The sequence below is a fragment of the Ceratotherium simum genome, chromosome 8 (assembly GCF_057802395.1).
Source record: "Ceratotherium simum simum isolate JZ-2026a chromosome 8, ASM5780239v1, whole genome shotgun sequence".
Classification (NCBI taxonomy): domain Eukaryota; kingdom Metazoa; phylum Chordata; class Mammalia; order Perissodactyla; family Rhinocerotidae; genus Ceratotherium; species Ceratotherium simum.
This window is the reverse complement of record NC_141907.1, coordinates 32759493-32781930: the sequence shown is the minus strand read 5'-3', so window position 1 is coordinate 32781930 and position 22438 is coordinate 32759493. Positions and strand designations below refer to the sequence as shown.

The window sequence follows — 22438 nt, the reverse complement described above, 5'->3', positions numbered from 1 at the left end:
TGACTGTATTTGGAGATAGGGCCTTTAAGGAGGTAAAGGTGAAATGAGGTCATAAGGGTGAGCCCTAATCCAATAGTACTGGTGTCCTTATAGGAAGAGGAAGAGATCCCAGGAGTGCCTGTGCACAGAGGAAAGGCCATGTGAGGACACAGCGAGATGGTGGCCATCTGCAAGCCAAGAAGAGAGGTCTTACCAGAAACCAACCCTGCTGGCATGGCCATCTTGGATTTCCTGCCTCCAGAACTTTGAGAAAACAAATTTCTGTTGTTTAAGCCATCCAGCCTGGGATATTCTGCTATGGCAGCCTGAGCAGACTAATACAACTACAATTAAAAAAAAAAAAAAAGTGAAAAAAATTCACCAATGATTTTTTTCATAGCAAAAATAATGTATGAATATGAAAAAATTCAAACCATACAAAAAGGTAAAAAATCATAGTGTCTCCTCTTCCCCCAGGAGTAACCAATGTCAATAGTTTTAGGACTATCTTTCAGAATGCTTTTATGAATATATAAAGCATATGTATTTATATTTACAAATACTTTCTTCTTCTGAAGCAAGAATCAAAGTAGGGTCCAGTTCAGAAAGGGAAGATATCTTCAAGTTTGTTAATCCCTGAAACATAATTTAACATTCATCCATTCCATTACCATTGTACATTTAGATTATTTCTAGATTTTTTCTCCATCATATAAAATGTGATTAACTTTCTTATAATCTATTTTAAATTATTTCTATCCACAAGTTTTTCAGATTTTTATAATTAACATTTATAATCTTAATTTATTTAAGGTAAGTTCCTAACAGTGAAATTGGGTCAATGGATGTGATATTTTTATGGAACTTGATATATATTGCCAAATTGATTTCCAAACAGCTACCTGCCAACTTACATTTCTACCAGCAGTGCTAACAGAACCAATATTCAACACTCCTATTTAAAAATATCTCCCTAAGGTAGTAGTTGAAAAAGGAAATCTTGCTTTAATTTGCATTTTTTGATTACTAATGAGATTGAAGATTTTTCACATATTTATTAGTCATTTGTATTTCCTTTTTGTGTGTAAACCATCTGTTCATACTCTATACCTATACATGTATTGGAAGCTTTAATATCTTCCTTATTGATTTGTATGAGTCCTTCATATATTATGGTATTACTCCTTTATCAATATTTATTCCAAATATTTTCCATTTGGTGTTTGTCTTTTAATTTTGTGTCCAGTCAACAAATATTTATTCAGTATCTACTATGTTCTAGGTACTGTGATAGGAATTCTACGTTATTCTTTAAATTGCTTTACATACAGAATTACACACACACTTTTTTGTTCCTCCATTGTTTAAAGTTTAGAAAGGTTGAACTTAAAGATCGGGGCAAAAAACCAAATAAGATCCCATATCACTGTCTGGGTCAGAGCTGGCCCTTTCTATTTCTCATGATATTGCAAGCAGATGTTGGGCAGGAATAATCATCCAACATTTGACTGGGATTGCAAGATCAGCCCAAGCAAGGTAGTTCACTCATACAGCTGGCAAGTTGGTGGGTTGTGGAGGCTTTTGTTCCTCTCCACATGGGCCTCTTCGTCGGGATGTTTGAGCAGCATGGCGTGGACACTAGCTTTCCCAAAAACAAGCAATCCAAGATAATGAGGTGGAAAGCTGCAATCAGTGCCTTTATGACCTAGCCTCCAAAGTCACACACCTTCTGTCAAACACAATAGCCCTGATTCAAAGGGCTGGGGGAGATTACATTTCCAGAGGTGAGAATCATTGGGGGTTATCTTGGAAGCTAACTACCAAGGATTCTAACGTGTTGACTTTCCTACAATTTACTTTATAAAGCAAGTACTAATAAGTTTGCAACAACCAGTACAAGTCTAGTTTTTACCATACTGTTCTCTTAAAGACAGCTGTGTTCTCAAACACCTATGTGCACATGGGTGCCCCCAAGCATACAAAAATTTCTGTTCCACAACTTTAAGTTCCACAATTAAAGACCGTCTGCTACAGGGTCAGCCCGTGAACTTCATTAGTGCACTAGATTTCCACCTCAAGCTCTCTGAATTTGAGTAAATACAGTTCAAGAGTGCAGATTAAGCGCCAAGAAGCTTGACTTGTATCTGATGTAATCTCTGTTAATTAACTAGGACACTTTTGAGTTTTACCAGAAACCTTTAATTTTCTAGAAACCTTCACCTGTGTTCAATATCCACTTTAATTAAAAAGCTCTTGCAGATTATACTAATTTGCTGAAGGTGACTCAGCCAGTTGAGGTAATAAGTCTACCCAAATAGCTGAGGTAGAAGTCCAGGTTAGGTGAAAAGGTCACCAAGCCAGAGTAAGAAAGATAGTTTCTTACAGCTAACTTTCACCTCTCCTGTAGGATAGGCAAAGAGGCACCTTTGTGAAATCTGTTTGGAACTCACACTTTTATTTTACCACTGGTCCCACTTTCATTAAAGTTTGTCAATTCATGAACCTAAGAAAATAGAGTAGCCCTCAATTTTGCCAAATTGGGAAATTTCCCGGGCCCCAAAAGTTTAGCAAGGAGAATAGGGAGGCCAGAATGGGAGACGACGAAGCACCAACTTAATCTAAAAAGAAGTCTGGTTCTTACCCCACAAACAGTATCCTTATTGCAGCCCCCAAAGTCAAAGTAGGCAGCCTGGGCTGGCTGCCTTAACTTTCCCCTCCCGCTCCCTACTATCTCCCGACCAAGTCATCTTTGGTGATACATTCCCTTTAACACTCCTCTTGAGCTTAATTTTAGCCAGCTTTCCGAGTGCAAAAATGTCACGGAGGGTAAAGAGGATGAAAAACTGCCACATTTGACGCACTTTTGTAGACAAGACTAAATCCCTGAGCTCCAATTTTCACCTGGGCCTGAGTGATCAAAAACACAATCTCTAGAGGTACTCTGCCTCAGCGGACGTCAAGTTGCGCCCACCTCTACCTCTATCCCCGCTATTCCAAACACGCCGGTCGAGGAAAGCCATCAGCTTAGGCCAAGGGAGGCACACAGCAGAAGGCACTGCCCACCACAGACGAAACAGAGGCTACGTGTGCCAGTTCAACAGACGCGGATGCCAGCTCTCCAGCTCACCGCGATCCCTCCCACCCCTCCCAACCGGAACTGCAACCCTCACGCTCCGCGCCCCCACGAAGAGCGTGACGCTCACGCCCGCCCCGCCTCACCGGACGCACTGGGCAGGCGCGGGGCCCGCGCATGCTCGGCGGGCGGGCCGCTGGGGTATCCAGCCGCTGCTATCTGTTGCGCCGCCGCCCGCCGGAGCCGGCAGATCCGGGTCTATTGCTACGAGTGACGTGGTCAATCGAGTCAAAACAGAGGAGGGGAGGAAGCCGGCGGCTAGGAGCAGCGGCGGCAGCGGCGGCCCGAGCAGCCGCAGGGTTCCGGAAGCTCCAGGCGGTCTTTCTGCCGAGCCTTGGTCCCGGCCCCCATCCTCCCCGCCCCGTCGGTTGTTGTCTGGGCGGGTGAGTGTCTCCCCCTCTCCCACCGCCGTTTGCCGGCCCACCTTCCCCTCACCCCGGTTTTTCCTGGGGGTTCCTCAGGCTCCCGGAGACTGCGGCGGCTGCGGCAGAGCGGGGCTGCTTCTCGGGCTCGGTGGTTCCCCGGCCGGGCTGGCGCCTCTGCACCGGGAGAAGCCCGCTGCTGCCGAGCCGGCGCCCCCCGGCGAAGAGCGAGGCAGAGCGCCTGCAATTTGACTTTCTCTGCAGGAAACCAGAGTCGGGGCTTGGCAGGAAAGTGGACGGTAGCCACGGGTGGTTTTATTTTTAGGGCAAGACAGTCATCAACTCGGGTGGAGGCGTATAATGGAGTAAGAGAAGAGAGAGTCGTAGCTGGAAGGAAACCTCACAAGTCCTGAAATCCACCTTATATCATTTCTTTCTCAGCCCTTTCTGGGTTTGAGGAAGTCACTAGGATGCGTCCTTTGTTGTGATTGATGAGACAGGAAAGCTGCCATCCAGAAAGCGGGAGCTTTTTAGCCCTTATTGTGTTGCGAATTTAAAGGATTCCCTTTTTCTGTTTGTTCGGTAAGTGGAACCAGAGCTGACAGTAAAGAGGTAGCAGCCTTGATTGGAGCAGGGAATGTGCGGTAAACTGGTTACCGGAGTACCTGAAGACCCGTGTTGCCGTTTAAAGCCAAAGTTTTCCGAAGTGCCTGTTTCTGTGTGTGTTAGTATTTTAGCCAAGATGATGTTTGTTAGCTGTAGAGTTGGTGGGATGCTTTCAGTTGTCCCAGTTTGCAAAATCAAAGATGTGACCTTAATGGGAGAATGTCTTGGTTTTGCATCAGGACAGTCGGATGAGCTTCATGCACGTAATACCTGGGTGTGTTGAAGAGACCTTCCAGTTTTTTTGTGTGATTGTCAGAGACCGTTGGCAGCTGTGCATACAATAACTTGGTCGGCGTAAGACGTTTCAGGTGTTTTAGTCTTGAGACGCCTAAGAGGCGTTCTCACTGCCCAGTTCTGTGGAGGTTGCCGAAAGCTTGTGTTCCCTTCCACTTAGGTGACTGGCCACGCAGATTCCTGTAGTGTAGCCTCCTTCTAGCCCTGCCTCTCTCTGCCCCCATCGACAGCACGAAGGAGACCAGAAGACCAAACTTGCTTTTTGTTCTAACTTGGTTTTAAGAAAGAACTTTTTTCCCCAAAAAAACTCATTAATTGTGGTGTTTCTTTAGTAAACAGCAAGAAAGAAAAACAGAAGTATGTGCTAATTATTGCCCGTTATGAAATCCAGGAAGAGTTTTTATGAATTTAGACTACTCCCTTGAAGGGTATGTCCTTATGTGGTATGAAATAGACCTCTTAACAAATTTCTTCCTTCTGTGTGTGCAGTTGAGAGCTTTTTTTCTTAATACCGCAGTTGGAATCCTGTTAAGATAAACGAAATTGGTTTCTGGAAGTTCTTCTGTTTTTTTACATTTTATGTTAACCTATGACTGAATATTTTTGTTTGTATGAAATAATTTGTGATAATTGGTGAAAGTGTTGATTAAAGCAGATAAGCAAAAAAGAAAAGTCATAAATATTCCTGCCATCCAAAAATCACCAAAATCTTAGCAGTGGTTTATATCCTTCAAGACTACTTTTTTTGCATTTATATATTTTATATAAAAATGGTCTCATATTGCATATGCTTTTCTGTAACCTGCTCGTTTACATAGTAGTACTTGTTTTTTTGGTGAGGAAGATTAGCACTGAGCTAACATCTGTTGCCAAGCCTCGTCTTTTTGCTGAGGAGGATTGGCCCTGGGCTAACTTCCGTGCCTGTCTTCCTGTATTTTATATATGGGATGCCTGCCACAGGATGGCTTGATAAGCAGCGTGGAGGTCCATGCCAGAGATCCAAACCAGCGAACCCCGGGTGGCCAAAGCAGAGTGTGCGAACTTAACCACTATGCCACCCGGCCGCCCTCAGTACTTCTTTTTTTGAGTAACAAAATTTAAATTTTAGCAGATAAGGACTTTTTTCTTAAAATTTTATTTATTTATTTATTTATTTTCCCCCCAAAGCCCCAGTAGATAGTTGTATGTCATAGCTGCACATCCTTCTAGTTGCTGTATGTGGGACGCGGTCTCAGCGTAGCCGGAGAAGCGGTGCGTCGGTGCACGCCCGGGATCAGAACCCCGGGCAGCCAGCAGCTGAGCGTGCGCACTTAACCGCTAAGCCACGGGGCTGGCCCAGATAAGGACTTTTGGACCTTAATTTTTAGGGAATATTCACTGTATATTTTCCAAACTATAGTGATTAAACTTGTGGTTTTGAAAGATTTCCTCCCAAATCTCAATGATGAAATTGTAAGATTTAAGAAATTAATATGCATTGTGTGGCAAAGTAAGATTTTGCTTGTTTAACTCTTTTTTTTTTTTCTGTGAGGAAGATTGGCCCTTAGCTAACATCTGCCAATCCTCCTCTTTTTTTTTTTTTTTTTGCTGAGGAAGACTGGCCCTGGGCTAACATCCATGCCCATCTTCCTCCACTTTATATGGGACGCTGCCACAGCATGGCTTGACAAGCGGTGCATCAGTGTGCGCCCGGGATCTGAACTGGCGAACCCGGGGCCGCTGCAGTGGAGCACGAGCACCTAACTGCTTGCGCCACCAGGCCGGCCCCATGCTTGTTTAACTCTTGGAAAAGCAGGCACAGAATAGTCTGGGTTGATAATATGGAAGTTTAAAAAATATTTGCTGATTCAGTGATTTGGTTCAGGAAATAGTTTAGTTCTATTCTATAGCTACACTATGCTCCAAATGCTGACGAGCTATCCAGGCCTCCGGTGGTAAGGTCCTAAAAGATTGTACTTTACGAATCATACTTAATGTGCTTTATTAACGTTGAGTCCTGAATGTGTGCCCATTTAGTTCAGTGCTGTGTTGGTCGTGCCAAAAGAGAGGGAAATGTCCCCTTCACCTCAACTTCAAAGGTTAAGTACCTCCTATGAAGTATCCCAAATATGCTAATAACCCACTTGGGCCCATTGGTCATAAAGTTACCTGAACCTGGGCCGGCCCTGTGGCTTAGCGGTTAAGTGCGCGTGCTCCGCTGCTGGCGGCCCGGGTTCGGATCCCGGGTGCGCACCGACGCACCGCTTCTCCGGCCATGCTGAGGCCACGTCCCACATCCATCAACTAGAAGGATGTGCAGCTATGACATACAACTATCTACTGGGGCTTTGGGGGGAAAGTAAATAAATAAATAAAATCTTAAAAAAAAAAAAAAAAAAGTTACCTGAACCTTTTAAATCTATTTTCATTCTCTTGAGTAATTAGCTCTAGATACTTACAACTCATTATGTGACTTAGTTCTTTTTCTTTGATTTGCCTTAAATTATAGTGTTCAATATATATTCTAGATTTGTCCACTTTTTCTCATCTCTAATGCCACCACCTTTATCAGCTATCACCTTGTCTCACCTGGTCTACAGCAGTAACCTCCTGATCTCCCTGCTTCCACTTTGACTTTTTAGGATGCATTCCCGTTATCACAGCCTAAGGCTCCCATCCCATTCAGAAGAAAATCCAGACTCCTTACTAGGCTTGCCAAGCACTGCATGTTTTGACACTGCCTTCCTCTCTCATCTGACCTTGTATCCCTCTGCCTAGATCAGTACCCCAGAGCCTGGCCACGTGTTTCTTCCTGTGTTCCGGCCCCACTAGCATCATCTCTGGAACTTGCCAGGCTTGCTCCTGCCTTAGGGTATTTGTACTTGCAGTACTGTGGCTTCAATACTCTTCTCCCAGATCTTACTGTGGCTGATTCCATCATGTCATTCAGGTCTCAGTTCAGATGTTGCCTCTTCAGGGAGATTGCCCCCCAGTTATTTCTCCATTCCCTTTTATTTTCTTCATAGCATTTATCACTATGTGGAATTTCTTTATTTTTTATATAGTCTGTTTCCTACCCTAGGAATTAAACTCTGAAAATTTGTCCTTTTCACTGTAGGTACTCAGGGAATGTTGGTTGAATGAATGAACTTGGTGAACACATATTCCTCTTGAATGTACCATTTTAGACCAGTTCTTTCTGTGGAAGAACCCTAGTTTTCAGCTTCTTTTTATAGGACAATGCCTTGATTCTCTTACTTCAATAATTCTTGATGTTTGGGCCAGAGAAAGGCCACATTCTACTTTAGACCTAAAGAATTAATCCCTGGGAGAAATGGGTCCCAGGAATCTGCATTTTCAGTAAGCCATCAGGTGATTTTAATGCACATCAAAGTTTGAGAGTGTCTCAATATTTTAATGGCTTTTCTCTGGGAGATTACTTGATTCTTGCTTTATAGTAGTAATGATAGCTACCATTTTGGGGAACACTCTGTGTATCAGGTACTATGTTAAAAACTGTTACATGTTTTTCATTTAACTGTAGAGCAGCTCAGATGTAGGTATTCCTACTCCCATTTTACAAATGAAGGAACTGAGAAGTAGTAAGTGGCAGAAAGTTGGATTTGAACTCAAGTCTGTTTTCTTAATCACTGTACCCTCCTCCCTCTGAACTACAGTGTTCAGAATTGTACACAGTACTTTGGTTTTGATAGGCCATATTTTCTTAAAGGCAAGATAGTGTTTTCTGTCCCATTTCCAATCCTGTCCTTAATGAAGTCCATTGTTTTGCTGGGCTTTTTGCCTGAAGTTGCACAGCTGGGAGATGACCTCCAGAAACATTCCTCAAAGACTTCTAGGTCTTGTTGCTTTGTTGTATCGAGTGCTCAGAGCCTACCAGGCTTAAAGTAAATTAGGAGTATTTTCTCCCTCCTGTACCTTACTTTGCATTCCACACACCAAAAACCCATCTCTTGCTTTCTGCCTGCTTGTACCGTCATTTAAATTCTTCCTACAGTTTCTCCATTGATATGAGTGTTTTACTATTTGGACTACTGTTGGATCATCATAAACTGAATAGGTTTCTCACTGCAAGACTCTTTTACAGATCAGTAAAAAAAAAATGTTGAATTTAATTGATGCATCAATTTTGGGGGTGGGGCAGGGGGACTTAATCCAGTGAAATATTGGTTATCTTTACCCTATTCCTAGTCTTTAAGCCTGGCTAACTGTGTTTTATCTGTGGAGGCTCAGGTCATGCATGACCTTCACCAGAGCTCTATCCTGACTCACCTCAGGCTTCTGTTAATGGCCATGTGTGCCTCCCATCACTTCACCTTCCATATTTGTCTGGGGCTGTCTGGCCTATTCGATTGAGAAGCCCATGAAGGAAGGGGGCACCAATTAGGCAAACACTAGGCTTGTTGATGGAATAAATAAATGAAGAAACATCTCAACTTTAATCTGTATTTGTAAAAAATGGTACATTGCTAAAAGGAATTATTTGTAATAACCTTTCTATATAATTTTTTAATAAGATTTAGAAAAAAACCTCAATACAAGACCCCAAATTGATGATGATAAACAGTGATGTATTAGTATATGGTTTGTAAAGATTTTGCAGAAAATTAAGCACTCCCAACTGTTCTTTGTTACATTCTGGCTTTAAGGATTTTTTAAGGTTGTAAAATGTAGACAGTTACTATTACACGCTTATAAGTAAAGATATTCTTTTGGTGTGTGCTTATGTGCATATTCATGTTTTGGCCCACACAACGAATACTAACCATATGAATGGTTGTTTCTATAGTTGGACACGTATCAGTAGATGCTGCAGTTGTGTAAAGAACAGTTTGAGTACTTGTAAAGCCATTTTGAAAGAGGGCTGAAAATTGAGTCTGAAGTTAAAAAACAGTTACCTGCCTGAATATCAATAGTAATGGCATTTACTATTTATGGAGTATATATGCCAGTCTCTTGACTTCTTTTACATACTTGATGTTTAGCTGACACATCAACCCTCCGTGTCAGATATTATTACCCCTGACTTACGCTGGAGGAAACAGGTCTGGTTAGTTAGGTTAAGTCGCCCAAGGTGAAGCCACTAGTACTGTTGGGATTCAAAACCCAATTTTCCCTTGACCCAAAGCTCATGTACTTTATACTACAACAGTGTTAACTAGTCTTTTTGTCTTACAGAATCATGGAAGTTATAATAAGTAAACCTACTTGTTTTAGCTGAGAATATTCTAGTAGAATTACTTTCATGTATTGTTTTGTTCTATTTAAACCTAAATTGGATATGCATTTCTAATAGTCTCTCTTTTTAAAAATTTTTTTTAAACACAAGGCGTGCTTGTTATTGAAAAGCTGCAAAGGATAGTAATATATAATGCCAACAACAACAACAAAGTCTGTAATCCTCTCATTCAGAAGTCATCTCTGTATATGTATTTCCTTCCAGTCTTTTATTTTTTAATTCATCTTTGGTGTAAATGAGATGTAATACCCACATAAGCTTGTATCTTAATTTTCTTTTCCTTGGTTTAACATAATGAGCTTTTTTACTATGGCCTTAGAAGCTTTCTAAACTTGATTTTAATTGGCTACATTTTATAATATATTTTGAATAAACTGATTTACTTGAAGTTTTCATTTAATTTGGCCATGAATGTAGTTTCCAGTTTCACCATTAGAAATAATGTTGTAATGAACCATGGCTTTATAATTTTTATTTATTTATTTTGTTCCCCCAAAGCCCCAGTAGATAGTTGTATGTCGTAGCTGCACATCCTTCTAGTTGCTGTATGTGGGACACGGCCTCAGCATGGCCGGAGAAGCAGTGTGTCGGTGCGCACCCGGGATCTGAACCTGGTCCGCCAGCAGCGCAGCGTGCGCGCTTAACCGCTAAGCCACGGGACCGGCCCATGAACCATGGCTTTAAATAGTTAACCCAAGCTCTGAATAATTAGAGCAATCAGTCTAATTATTTAAAAAAGTCATGTTTAAGACATTTTAATGATTTTAAATGTAGTGATTTTAATCATAATTCAACAAGTATTTACAGCATACATACACTTGCAGTGCCTAGAAAATTTACATGAAAGTTTTTAATAGAAGTTGCCTCTGAGGGGAGGAGAGCACCTTTTACTTCTGCGGTTTTGTTTTTTTAAACCTTTCTGTATTTGAATTTTAAACTATAAATGTATAGTACTTTTAAAATAAGTTTCAACTCTTTGGAAAAGTATATTTTTTTGAACTAAAACCAATTTTGGGGTGTATAGTATGGTTTATATTTATAACGTTTTAAACTTCAGTGCTTTTGTTTTGGAGAAAGTTACCTTCTCGTAGCTTATTTTCCTATTGAATTTTCATTTCCTTTTTTTAATTTAGGTCAGAGCACAGATGAGAGTCTCAGCTTTATGAAAATACAGAATGAAGCTGAGTTTTGCTTGACTGCACTCATTGACATGTTACAGGTGCAGCATTTTCAAAATTTAACAGCTAATAAAGGCGCTTCAAATCAAGTTAGGAATGCAATAAGCATCTTCATGGTATGTGAACCAGACTTAGAGGTCAGTGTTCTGGCTACTGTTTTATCTTAGGACATACTTCTAAAAAAAAAAAGTTAATTTCTTTTACATAGTAATGTATTTTGTTGCTTTATTACTCTTAGCAAAGGTAATGTAGAAAAAACTGACTTGCTTGAAATTTTGAAGACTTTTTTTTAAATCAGTGGTGTTTATTCTAGTTTTATTTATTTATTTATTTATGTTTATTTATAGGAAGGTTGGCCCTGGGCTAACATCTGTTGCCAATCTTCCTCTTTTTTTTTTTTTTTCCTCCCCAAAGCCCCAGTACATCATTGTATATTCTAGTTGTACATCCTGTAGTTCTTCTGTGTGGGACACCACCTCAGCATGGCTTGATGAGTGATGCGTAGGTCCGCACCCAGGATCTGAACCGGGGAACCCCAGGCCGCTGAAGCGGAACGTGTGAACCTACCCACTTTTTCGCCGGGCCGGCCCCGGGTTTTATTTTTTAATTACATTGCTTTCTTTATCACAGTGGTTCTAAGCATTTTTCCTGTCATCATGAATGGCATTTACATGCATCTGTGTGCAGACAGTCATCTAGGTGGAGCATGCATGAGAGAGAGAAAGGCTGTGAGTTACATGAGCTAGGAGAGTAGTAGCCATACCCCCTTTCTCCTCAAAACATCATATAGGCAAGCAAGTGAATGAGAATGATACTGAGGAAACGTCTTGACTCCACTCTTGTTTACTTGAGTAATGTAAATTATTCATATACTTGTAATGTTACTTGTGGTGAACCTCACAATTTCAGAAGACACTAGTATTTTGTAAGACAGCTTTCGAAAACTGCTTTCTTAACATTTATAAGTAACTTATATCCACTATGATTTGGGATCACATAGTATGGAATTTTTATATCATTGTCTGTTGAATTTTTCTGTTTCTAACTTATGAAAAACAGCCTTTTTTCCTGAGTTTAAAATTTTTTATTTAGAATATGATTAATAAGCACTCTTGAGTAGAAGTTTTAGAAAACATTTTCAGAATATGAAACTTTGGCCTATGATATTGTATATAAACAGAGATGATTCAATTGAAAAGTTTTTTTTGACCGTTTATAATAAATTTTATCCCTGGACCTTGAGAGAATCTTTGGGACTATACAAGAGTAAGGAACAGCTAGGGAAGGACAGGAAATGTGTAGGTGAGGGACCAAGATTGAGAACAGAAGACTTCTTTCTTCCCTTTCCCTTTTATGCAGAAGAGTGATAGCTGAGCCCCAGGGGAGTACAAACACTCCAAAGCAGTATACTGAGAGGTTGGGCTAAGGATTGAAGATACATTTCAAATCTAAGGGCTTAGAGTTGAATTGGCCCAGAGCGTTTTACAGTTTATAAAACCCTCTTACAAATTCTCTCTTGATCCTCGAAACAACCTTTTAAAATGAATAGTTTCAGTTATCACTCCTGTTTTATAGATAGAGAAACTGAAGTCACAGGCTCATTTATCCATTTCTCAGTGGTGCCATAACTTGAATCATTTACCTAGGATGTATTCTTTCTGCTATCCCATGATGTTTTAGCAAGTGTTGCCTAAGGTAATTCCTAGAATACAATGAAATAGAGGTAAGGAAAAGAAGGGTCACTGAGGAAAGAGAAGGTCAAGTCTGAGATGGAGGAGAACAGGGTCAACGTTAACTAAGAATTTCCAGAACAGTGGTGGCAGCCTGAGGGTAGACCTTTAACAGAGTCCTGTGCTGCAGAGAATGGAGGCATTAAGGAGATAAGGAAATTCTTGATGACCTTAAAGAGGTAAGCTTTTAATAGCAATAGGATAGAAGGTTAAGGAGAGAAGTAGTTCTTTTGATTTTGAGCTGTCTCCAGTGAGGTTATCACAGAAGTCATTTGTGACATTTATTTTGGCTGTTAATTATATACTGGCATGTAATTATATGAATTAATTATAATTAATAATTAACTTGATTGCAAGCTCTTGGAGGTAGGGGCTGCCTTTTATTTCTTCTATATCCTCCTCTGAACTCTTCTGCCAGTTTCTTAGTCCCCTGAGGACATGTTAGATATGCCCTTTTTAGGAAAGGAGAAGTGAGAGAAGACGTGGGTTTGAATCCCATCTCTGCTGCGTGACTTTGGGTGTCACTGAAGCTCTCTGGGCCTCAGTCCTTTCCTCTTTAAATGAGTGGGTGAGAATTGCTGCATCCCCAAAGTTTTATTAGTACCACTCGTGAAGTTGTGATTTGTTGAAGATGAATAAACGAAGACTCGGCATCCTCTAATCTATACATGATCTATACAGCGATATCTTACACAGGCCTCCTAGTCACACTGACCTTGTTTCTTCTATACATTCCCATTCCACTGTGTGGAAAAATAAACATTTTGTTGTCATTCTTTCTAGCCTGCTCTAGTCTCTTCCTTTGGAATAGTGTGCCCTCTGAAAGAATGTCTTTAAGCTTTTTGTTATCCTGTAAAAATATTTTATGATAAGAATTTCAGAGGTGGTTTTTATTGTATTTTACGCTTATAAATAGCTACTTCTAGATGGAACAATATAGGGTCACCTTATTGGATCAGTATAGGGAGTACTGTAAGGAATTTGTAACTATAATTTCTTGGCTATTAATTTGAATTTTAAAAATTTGTCATGATGGTATTCAGGGAGTCTTAACTCCTAAGCACAGAGACTTGTGATATTTGGGTATATAAGGGGGTTTACTTCAACATTTAAATTTTTAAAATGTCTTTAGCTTCTCCCAGGCATGGCTTTAGCACAGTTTTTAACAAATACTGATTGACTGATTTGAGCTTGAGTCTCTGTACTTTACTTGCTCACTTCCTATCAGAGATGCAAATATAGTTTAAGAGAAAAGGATATCATTAGTAAGAGGTAATAGGAAGTCAGTTGATAGTTACCTAATTTCTGTACTTCTCTAAAGTTGTCTTTATAAGAGTGCAACAAATGTAACTAGCATGCTTGGTCATATCTGACATATGAAATGAGTCCTGGTCAGGAATTTACATTGTGACTTCTGTCCAAGGTCTGTCCCATACTCTATGGGTGACCATGGCCAAATTGCTCGCTTATCTGAGCCTATTATCCTCATTTTAAAACAGGGATAATTTTGCTGCTTTGACTTTGTTAGAAACACTGTTGTTAGGATGTGAAAGTAGTTAGTAAGTCTACAGGCAAATATAAACTGTTATTAGGTATGGCGATGTTTGATTGAGATCCATTTGTGAGAAAAGAATAAAGCAAATGAATATGTTGTGAAAAAGTATTGTATATGAGTAAATTTGAATACCTTATTACATTGAGATGTTGGGTCATCTGATAAGGGTAGTCCCAACTACTAGTTATAGTATATTAGTATATAGTATAATAATGATAGTATGACTGGAGTTGATAGACAAATATTTTGTTCTCCTTGTTTAATATGAAAAGTAGCCAGAATTTTGGGATATCTCTGCTCATTTGGTACATCAGTTTTCTAATTGGCTACCGGGTAAAAACTTGGAGTCAGAAAGCTATTTCTAGAAAAAAATTATTTTTAGAGGTGAATAATTACCTTTGTGATACAATTGGGAATGAGGTTAAGAATAGGGTAGAGAGCAAATTCAAGTGTAGGCTCCTTGAATGTCCTGGGGGCAATTCCAGCCGTTTCTGGCATTTGTTTCACTTTCTTCGTTTTATAACTTTGGAGCTTTAATCAATAGAATTGATGCTTTTTAGATAAAAATGTATAGAATGCTTCTTCTGAGTTCCCCATTTCATTGACCAGCATCTCTGTTTTCTATCTTACAAAAACAAATTGCATACATTCTAAATTGTTACTTTGTATTTTACTCTTGGTGTGGGGTTTTATTTTTATTTAAGTGAAAAGAATTTTGATATCCTTCTTGATCACTGTAAAGATTTGGCTGGCTATTTGAAAAGGCGATTTCCTCATAAATCACCTTTGTAAAACTACATGGTTTTCATCCTCTGACCTCGACTTGGCCTTGGTTATCCTTGCTTTCTCAAGAAAAGCCTTATGTTTGGATGAGAGGGAAGCAGAGGAATTTTTGTTTTGTTTTTCTATAAAAATGTATTAAAAAAAACTTAAGTATATTGGAAATATTTAGTACTAAACAGTAGAATACTGTAATGAATCTCTGTGAACCCATCAACTGGCTTCAACAGTCATTCAACTCAGGGCTGTTTTATTTCTTCTATACCTCCTCCTTTGCAGGATTCTTTTTTTTTTTAAAGATTTTATTTATTTATTTATTTTCCCCCCAAGGCCCCAGTAGACTGTTGCGTGCCACAGCTGCACATCCCTCTAGTCGCTGCATGCGGGACGCGGCCCCAGCATGGCTGGAGAAGCGGTGCGTTGGCGCGCGCCTGGGATCCGAACCCGGGCCACCAGCAGCGGAGCGCGTGCACCCAACCGCTAAGCCACAGGGCCGGCCCTGCAGGATTATTTTCAGTTAGATCCCAGGCGTTATATCTCTTTAACTAAAAATACTTAGTGGGATCTCTCAGAGATAAGGACTCTTTTTAGACGTGTAATTGACGTTGTAGTTACGTTTAAAAAAATTAGTAATTCCTAAATATGATTTAATCCAGTCAGTGTTCAGAGTTCCTAGTTGTTCCGTAAGTGTCCTTTTACTAGGTTTGTTTGAATAGGATTCAGACAAGGTCTGTGCATGGCATTTGATTGATACCTCTTAAATCTCTTAAACTGTAACCATATCCCTGCCATCTCTTAAAGTTTATTTACTTTTTGCCATTTATTTATTGAAAAATCTGAGGTAGTTTTCCTGGATTTAACAGCTGCATCCAAAATGTTTTCCTGATTATACGAGTTACAATATGATCATTATATGATATTTGAAAAATAAAATGTTGTACAAAGTGAAAAATAAAATCTTGTCACCCAGAGATAACTGATGTTAAAGTTTTGGTATGTTTTCTTTCTACTTTTTTGAGTATATGTTTTCCTGTGTTTTTCAAACATGTGCATGTGCTATGCTTATTTTTATATCCTATTTAATATACTTTAATATCACGTTGTGATCATTTCTCCATGTCATTATGAAAGAAAATGAAACATTTGGCTGCATAATACTTCACAGTATGTATCATAATTTTAACATTCCCTTTTAGCCTGACATTAGGATTGTTCCATTTTTTCACTGTTATAAAGCTGTGATAACCACTGTTGTACATAAATCTTTGTATTTCAGATTTTTTTTTGATAGAACCTTAGAAGTGGAATTATTCAGAGGGCATGAACATTTTTTAACTTCTGGATTTGTATTGCCATAAAAGTTATCATAGTTTGTAATCTCAAATGCAATCTCCAATTTTAGAATCTGTTTGCATATGCTCTATGTTTAAGATGTCTTTGCCAGCCATATTAGTGGAATGTGTTTTTTTCCTTATATATTTTGCTCTTTTAATTTTATTTGGGAATTTTTTTGTGTGTGTGTGAGGAAGATCAGCCCTGTGCTAACATCTGCCAATCCTCCTCTTTTTTTGCTGAGGAAGACTGGCCCTGCACTAACATCTGTGCCCATCTTCCTCAACTTTATATGGGACGCCGCCACAGCATGGCTTGCCAAGCGGTGCGTCCGTGCATGCCTGGGATCCGAACCGGCGAACCCCGGGCTGCTGTAGCCGAGCGCCCACACTTAACTGCTTGCGCCACCAGGCCGGCCCTGGGAATTTTTTTTTTATGCACATGGTCTTACATTGTAAATTTGTTGATATTTTCCATTGTATCTATCTTTAGGAAGTTCTTCCACAAGTGTCAAATAAATATTCACCTAAATTGGCTTCTAGAATTACTGATGGGTTTTTTTCCTTCTTAATTGCTAGCTTAATTGGTTTTCTTAGGACCACTTATTAAAATATTGATCCCTTCCTCACGTATTTGTGCTTCAAGTTTTGATATATAAATATAAATAAATACATTTTATGGTTGGTGTGTTCAGAAAATTCTAGAAAAAAGGATTGATTTTTTATTTACTGGGTTGTAATATTATCTCTTATCTGCTTGCCATCCCAGCTATGGTATACATTGAGATGTCTGATTCTGGATGTGCCTTAGGAAAATGCCTGAAACAAAACTAGTCTAGTCCTTGCCTTTTTCCTTCTGTTTCATGTGTATTTTTTAAATGAATTTAAAAATGAATTTCCATTTGCCTTTATTTTAAACTTGATTTGACAAAACTTTATATGCAGTTTGTGGTATATATACTGTTGTTTCAATATTTTGATTCTCTTAATTGTTAAAACTTCCACCAGAGGGTGAGTAGGGTAAGGGAAAGGTAAACTTTGAAAGCTGATTTTGCAAAGAATGATTGATTACCTCAGATTTAGGGCAAAGGCTGACTTCAGAAGTATCCATTGTATGGTCTGTTTATATACTTGGTCATTTCTCATTGGTGACGGGATTTGGTTCATTTTGTAACACATTTACTTAGAGTTTAGAATCCCTTTTATTATATATTAACTCTAGCCAGCAAATTCAGTGATGACAGAAGGTCAAATAGAGGGTTAAGACAATTTAGCATATTCAGTTCAAGACAAAATTGAGATGTGATTATTTGTCCCTAGAGCTAATGGTTCTGGTAGGGGGAAAAACAAGAAGCTTACTGTAAGTTATTCTTTTAGAAAGTTAATATTTTTTGAATAGTTCAGAAGACACAAAACGGTTTATAGTGAAAAATTTCCTTACTACTTTGTCCCCTCACCTCTTAGGCCCCCTTTACAGAGGCAGCCAGTTATATAATTATTTTTAAATACTAAATTCTTAAGGTTTTAGACCATTTGTAAACATCTTGCCATAGATGAAAATTTATCTTTAAATTATTAATGTGTGGGAGTTTTGGTATCAACCTTTAGTATTTATTTTGGGTAGAATCTTTTGTTTACATGTGTATGTAAATGTTTACATATATTTAAAAATTTACATACCCATGTGTAAATATATAATTTGATTCAAAAAGTAAAATGTAGTATAGAAAAATAGGAAAACAAAAAAGAAAAAACATCATGTGATCACCTTAGTGGAACCAGTATAATCATTTTAATGTAGACTAATTCTTCCCTAGGTTTAAATTTTGGGCATATGGTAATTCTATATACTTTTTTTTCCTTAACCACAAGAATTTCACATTGAAAATACCAGATTTCTGACACATTTCTTATGAGGAAAATGAATTTCTCAGTAATATTGCTCTTGGAAGCAGAAGCAGGGAACTAACCTTTATTGAAGAAGAGAGGAAACTAGAGATTGGCAAAAGAATAGGGAGGTGAAATAAGGGTACATATTTTCATAATTCAGCCTTGAGAAAAATAGAGGGAAAATCAAGTTGCAGTAATTCTGGATTCTTAGAACTGGCTGCTTTTCTTTTCTTCTTCTTCCTTTTTTTTTAGTAAGGAATGGATCTGAGTTGTATAGAGGATAAGCTGACATTTTGTTGTGTTTTGATGTGGGTACCAGGGAGGATTTGTTTAAAAAAGAAAGGAAAGGAAAAGACCTTTCCAAGTCATGCATTCAGTTTATGTTGGGACCACAGTGGAGCCAGGGCAGCAGGGGCCTGTGACTACAAGTCATAAATGTAAAGGGATTGAATGCTTGCATGAAAGGACAGAAATGCCTAATACACAGTACTCTGCCTCAGATCAAAATTAGCTTATAAGCCTCTTGGTAGAATTACAAGGAGGGTAATCCCAAAAAGTTTCTGGAGAACAATGGATGATTGTGGAATTAATAGTACATTACCCAATATTACTAATTTAAGATAAGTAAAATATCAGTAATAATCCATTTTTTTGTTTTGTTTTTGTTTTATTTACTTATTTTTTCCCCCAAAGCCCCAGTAGATAGTTGTATGTCATAGCTGCACATGCTTCTAGTTGCTGTATGTGGGACGCGGCCTCAGCATGGCCGGAGAAGCTGTGCGTCAGTGCGCGCGGGGGATCCAGACCTTAACCGCTAAGCCGCGGGGCCGGCCCAATCCATTTCTTTTTATCGTTTATAAGGACTTTCCTAGGAATGCCTGAAAGTATTGTTGGTCTGCTTTGTCTCCTCTGGTCTGTGATAGTTTTGTTGGCTTTCCTTGTTTTTGATGTCCTTGACAGTTTTGAGGCGTACTGGTTGGGTATTTTGTAGAATTCCTGTCAGTTTGGGTTTGATGATTTTTCTCATGGTTAGACTTGGTGTTATGGTTTTGGGGAAGAAGACCACAGTGAAGTGCCCTTCTCATCACAGCACCTCAAAGGGTACATGATATCAACATGGCATCACTAGTAATGTTTTACCTTGATCTTTTGGTTAAGGTAGTGGCTGCTTGGTTTGTCCACTATAAAGTTACCTTCTCCTTGTGTATTCCATCCTTTAGAAGTGAGTCACTAAGTCCAGTCCACATTTAAGGTCCAGAGAGGGTTAAGCTTCACCTTGTAGAGGGGGATAAATCTACTGATATTATTTGGAATTCTGGAAGGAAGATTTGTCCCCTTCCTTCCTTCTCCTTTTCCCCTCTCTTCGAGTATTTTAAAGCAAACCACAGATAACTCACGTCATTGTTATGAACATTTTTATAGTTCTTGATACATATTGCCAAATTATATTCCAAAAGAGTTGTAGCAATTAACTGTAGCACTAGCAATGTATGACTAAACTTTCATTGTACTTTTTTGTGTTTTGTTTTTAGGTGAAAGTTCACATTTTAAGTTGCATTTATTCAATGACTTAGTTAAGGTGACTTTTTTTTGTTTGTTAATTAATTATAGTGCCTCTTTGGGGAATTATCTTTTTTCCCTTGGGCTTCACCTATTTCAAAAATTTTTTTAGAGACTTCTTGGCTATTTTAACTCTTTTGTCTCTTAGAGCCTTAAGAGATTTATTTACCGTTTAGTTTACTAGCCCTTAATTTTTAATCATCTTCAGGGTTTTGTCTTTTATTCAGATCTCATGACCACATCATTCTTAGTCCTGTTGTATTCTTGTAAATTTTTTTTCCTGCTTCTGTTACATTTACCTACTGGTAGGAAATTTGCTAGCCACTGGTAAAGCAAGAAGTAAACAAGTAAGATGGTAGTTCCATTCCAGATTAATGTAGAGAACCACTGTGGGTTGATCTAGCATGTGAGTGGGTTATTTCCTTTAAAAATTCATGACTGATTCTCCCAAGCATTTTGTGTTAAGAGCCCTTTTAAGATATTTACTGTTTTGCAATGTGTTACAAAAATAGCTAAGCCATTTGAAAATTACTTTTATAATCTTAATCTATGTTGACATGTTATTACATTTTGGGAATTTTTGTTACCCCTAGGTATTTGTAAAATACCTTCTTTTAAAAAAGAAATTTAGGGGCCGGCCCCATGGCTTAGCGGTTGTCTGTGCTCTCTGCTACTGGTGGCCCGGGTTTGGATCCTGGGCGTGCACCGACACACTGCTTGTCGGGCTATGCTGAGGCCGCGTCCCACATACAGCAAGTAGAAGGATGTGCAACTATGACATACAACTATCTACTGGGACTTTGGGGAGAAAAAGGGGAAAAAAAAAAAGGAGGAGGATTGGCAACATTAGCTCAGGGCCGATCTTCCTCAGCAAGAAGAGGAGGATTGGCATGGATGTCAGCTCAGGGCTGATCTTCCTCACCAAAAAAAAAGAAAAAAATTTAGAATATAATAGCTTCTTAAAAGGAGATATCCCAAATCAAATATTTTATTCTGCAAGAGGAACCAAAATGAACTCTTGCTCACACATACAAACGTATAAACACTTTCCCCCCTAAATCTTTAATGGCTTAGAAGACAATTTTTTTCCTTCGTGTGAATCCTTAACCCCTGTGGCAACAAAAAATAGCTCCAAAATAAAAGAGCTGAAGTAAAACTGTCAAAAGAAAATGGAGGGTTTATCATTACCCTTCAGTTCCTCCAGCATGTCCCTGGAAGAAATCAATGTGTTAAAACATTAAAGAAAATGAAAATACTCTCCAAATAATATTTCATATTTCATATTATCATTGGACATTATTTTTAATTGCTGTCTTGGAATTTTAAATCTATTTTTCTGTGGTTTGCAATTTTATTAACTCTTTAGCTAACAGTCTGAGAAGATAGATGAATATTGAAGTAGAAAAATATGTGGAAATAGACCCTTATTAATCTGGCTTTGGAGCCACCCAAAAGAAGGGAAGCAAATAACCTATAAAAAGTTCTCAGTCTTACTATAATATAACAATGGATTAATACCCAATAATATAAAGAGCTCCTAAAATCAGTAAGACAAAAAGAGTTTGAAAAAGAAGAAATATATAATGCTGATAAACTTGAAAAGATGCTCAACCTCATTAGAATTAGGAAATAACAATGAGATATATTTTTTGGGCCTGACTTCCTGGCAAAAAAAGTTTTTGAGTATATTCATATATTATTGTACTATTAGTAATAGTAATAATACTGGGTGTAGTTACTATGCTATACTTAGTAATACGTACTGTGTGCTGTTGATAGAATTAAAATTGGTAAAGTCTTTTTGTGAATGTCCTTAGACCTAGAGATTTCATTTTTTTGTACTCTGTTTTACAAAAATATGGGCACAAAGACGTTGTTGCAACATTATATTAACAAAACAGTTGGAAAGGCCCTAAGTAATCTCTACTAAAGGAATGCTAAAATTGTGTTTTCTTGTTTTGGAATATTATGTAGCCATTAAAAAGAATGAAGTAGAGCTTCATATGTTGAAACGTCTCCAAGGCTTTTTATGTTACAAAAAAGCAAGTTGCAGAACATGTATAATATGATCTCATAAAACTCACCAAAATGATATACGTGTATGTACATATTCATAAGGGTGTAAAAACATATAAAAAGACCTGGCAGTATTAACACTAGACTGTTAACTATCATACCTCTGGGGAAAGGAAGGATGATTGGGGAGTGAGGAATGAGAAGGTTGACATTTTCTATTTTAGTTTGTGTACTTCTGAGGATACTACTGATACCAAGTGGTCTGATAAAAATATATAATACTGGGGCCAGCCTGGCGGCATAGCGGTTAAGTGCGCGCTCTCTGCTTCTGCAGCCCAGGGTCTCAGATTTGGACCCTGGGCGCGCACCAATGCACCACTTGTCAAGCCATGCTGTGGCGGCATGCAGTATAAAATAGAGGAAGATGGGCACGGATGTTAGCCCAGGGTGAATGTTCCTCAGGATTGGCATCAGATATTAGCTCAGGGTTCATCTTCCTCACACACACACAAATATATATATATAATACTGAAAACTTTGCTATTTTACTATTTGCTTTTAGGAGTGTTTGGCCTAATTAAGACCACTTTTAAGAAGTTTATTTCCCAAGGAAGCAATCCTATATATAAGCATGTAATTCCACGGCATAATTCTAGGAAACACAATGTAGTGAAACTACAATATCTACTTTTTCACCTTTTCTAAAGTTATAAGCAGGCAATTAAGTTTGACTCACCAAAGGTGAAATAAGGTAAATTAAACCCACCCAGCATGAGCTGGAATGTTTA

The 22438-nt window shown here is 38.6% G+C and overlaps 1 protein-coding gene across 3 annotated transcripts in view; it reads left to right on the top strand.

The window, feature by feature from the left end:
- The first annotated feature begins 3248 nt into the window (after positions 1-3248).
- Positions 3249-22438, top strand: part of SMIM14 (small integral membrane protein 14) — a 64874-nt gene continuing 45684 nt past the window's right edge. The window contains exon 1 of one of the 3 annotated variants that reach the window (XM_087434209.1): positions 3249-3495. The gene's annotated coding sequence lies outside the window, so the exon portion shown is untranslated. Of the gene's footprint in view, positions 3496-3685; positions 4057-22438 lie in introns of those variants that run through there. The other 2 variants (XM_004418992.3, XM_087434210.1) reach the window with 2 other exon arrangements.